Raw genomic sequence first — 3,077 nt, 5'->3', positions numbered from 1 at the left:
TTTCTCAACTGGGTTCACTCGGTTGAGTGCCGGTCGCGCTCCTCGAGTTCAGGGCATGACAAAAACGCATTCTTAGAGTGGGTGAAAGGCTGTGACTTTTGAGATGGATGGATACAATGGGTGCAAAAAGAAAACCCAGTTGCGAGTATTGAGTGGAAAGTGAAGGGCTCACAAGAGAAGGTTGCAGTGAGCGACAAAGATAAGTGTGGGGTGTACCCCAAAAAGGCTGAGAAAAAGTTATCTACATGGATTTGTGCATCAGGTCGGGCGCGAGGAATGAAGCCCGACTTTGACTCAGACCCCGACTAGATGTTCAGGGTAGTTTCCTTTACCTTATGCTTTTTAATTGTGTCATTGGGACATGGCACAGCTTAAAGTGTGGGATGGGGGATTAGTTGTATGCATATGTGTTAGTCTTTTTAGTTGTAGTAGTTTAAAAAATTTGAGAAAACCATAAAAATTTTAAAATTTTTGATTTTTTCCGACGACGGATATCATTTGACAGGTTTCTTGAGGGATTAGAGTCGAAAGAAAAAGAAAAAAAGATTTTCTTTTGTTAGATAGTGTAATAATTCCCCCTTGGTTTTTCTTAGTGTCGCGGCTCTTTTCCAAAGATTTTGTTTGAACCGGGTGTAGTTTAATTTTTGTTTTGTAGAGTAGTAGGAAACCTTGTGCTATGATTTGAATTGAAGGTAATGTTTCTTAACTTTATTAGACCTTGAGAATAGTAAGTGCTTTAGTTGTGACGCTTAGGCTCAGTTTGTGACTCTTGTATAAGTACCTTAAATTGTATGATCTTAACTTTGATTAATTGTTTTGACTAGAGTGTCTTGATAGTCCAATCCTGGGTGAGTTATGTGGCATGTGTGTGTGAGTCCTCATTGCATTTGATGACTAGAACTTGCCCCGTGTGTTTGCAAAGCGAATGCTATATGATTTTACCCACCGAATTGTTATGTATCGTAGTTATCCCCTTTGAGCCTGTAATCCTATTTATTTGGCAACCATATTACAAGCCTTACCCATTTGTTTGAATTGACAATCTATATGAACCATTTACCTCTCGTGAGCACTTGAATTTGTTATGAACTTTATAAAAGTTAAAGTGTGGGGTGATTGGTTTGGCTTTTGAGTGGAACTAATGAAATAAGGAGAAAGGTGCATTGTATTAAAAAAAATAAGAGCCATGTGAATTGCAAAAAGAAAAAAAAACAAATAGTGGTATTTTGCGCAAAATATTCCTTGATAGTGGTGACTCTTGATGTAATTGTGTTTTAAGAAGTAGGGAGTTAATGTATATTAGTGTAAAGGTGGAGTTATGGTTTGACATAAGTGTGGAGTTTTGAACAATAAAATGTATGTATTGGACGGGTTAGGGTGTTGTAGTCACTCTTATATCCAAATGTATCCTACCCATCCCGCAGCCTACATTACAACCAGTTAAAGTCCTACTTGATCCTTGACTGAATGAGCTCAATGAGTAGAGTAGTACACTATGGGCAAGCCTATGGTACGTCTTTTGTGGCATATGAATGTTGTTTCTGAGAGTAAGTGAATTCTTTCTATCTTGAGTTCCAAATTGTTCTTAAATTTTATTGTGTGTGGAACTACTCTCTATTGTGTGTGAGGGCACTTGATTCATGAAGGAAAATTAATGCTTGACCTCTGTGTTAGAATAACTGAGCGGGTTATAAAAATTTCATGGTGTTTTTGACTCAAATCTTGAGGCTGGGATGTTACGGTATAGTGCTTAATCTGTTTTAAATATTCTTGGTGTAATGAGTTATTCGTTTTTATTCCTTGTAGGAGTGATTCCGAGCTATGTAGATGTTATGGAATGAATTCGGGTGATTTAAAGCTTTAAAGTCTGAGTAAAAGCCCAAGGGATTAAGCCGGGATCGTGTTCGGGGGTCGAGGACAAAGTTTGGACGTCAAAACAAAAGAAATATCCATACTCTGAGAAATCCTTACTACTGCCGTGCATGGGGAGCCGTGGCTATGCAGGTAGCAGCTCTCTGGATTTCCCCACTAATGCCCTGCATGGCGCGTCGCCCCATGCGACGCGCCTGTGCAATATTTACAGAGTGAAAATTCAATTTCGGCTAGGAGAAGGTGATTTCATCTGGGCCCGACCCTACTTGGTATAAATACATAAAAAAAATATTATTTTCAAGACTTTTGACACTTATTCGACCTAAGGAGGCTAAGGAGGAGTTGGAAGAACAAAAATACAAGGATTTCACCATTCCTTCCTCACTCAAGACACGAGTTTGGATCGAATTTATGTTTTCCTCTACTTTAACTATATTTGTGATGAATTGCTCCTTATATATAGAATAGTTCTCTTTAGGGGTTTGATGGATTTGGTGTATTGATGATTGTTTGTGGATTATAACTCTAGTTTTATGTATTGAAGCGTTTTTGGATCATTTAATTATTGCATCTATATTCACTTGTTCATGTAATCGAGAGGCATAACTTGTGATATCTTTGCATTATATTATTGGTTGACTTCATTAATTCTTCTTAGTAATCGGAAGAGGCTAGTTGAATTATTGATTAAACCTAGTTAGGAGAATAATTGAAAGAGGTTTTCCTAAAGACCAATCTACTACGCATTCTTGCATATCTTTACGTGCTTAAATTGGTTCATCTTGTGAGGTTAAGACTTAATCGAGAGAGGATATTTTGCTGAACGTTTGAACTAATAATTGAGTGAATTTGAGAGACTCACTTGAACATTATAAGTGAATTATCTAGAGTTAGATCCCAAATAATTATCTTGCACCTATCCTATCAACCCCTATTTTCTCCCACTGATAACTTCCTTGCTTACCTTTGTTTCTATTGTCATTAGTCAATAGCTTTAGATTTTAGTTAATTTTAGTTAGAAATCATATAATTCTCAATTATGATCATCTTGGATAGCAATCAAGCTAGAAACTACAAGAATACTGTTTAAATCAAATCCTTATGGATACAATATTATACTATACTATATTTGATTAGCGAGCATAAATATTTTGTGTGTTCTAAGCTCGTCAGGGGATCGGGTCTTTGGGGGATGAACAGATGTC

The sequence above is a fragment of the Nicotiana tabacum genome, chromosome 12 (genome assembly GCF_000715075.1).
Source record: "Nicotiana tabacum cultivar K326 chromosome 12, ASM71507v2, whole genome shotgun sequence".
NCBI lineage: Eukaryota > Viridiplantae > Streptophyta > Magnoliopsida > Solanales > Solanaceae > Nicotiana > Nicotiana tabacum.
The sequence above is the reverse complement of the archived record's forward strand: the minus strand, read 5'-3'. Positions refer to the sequence as shown.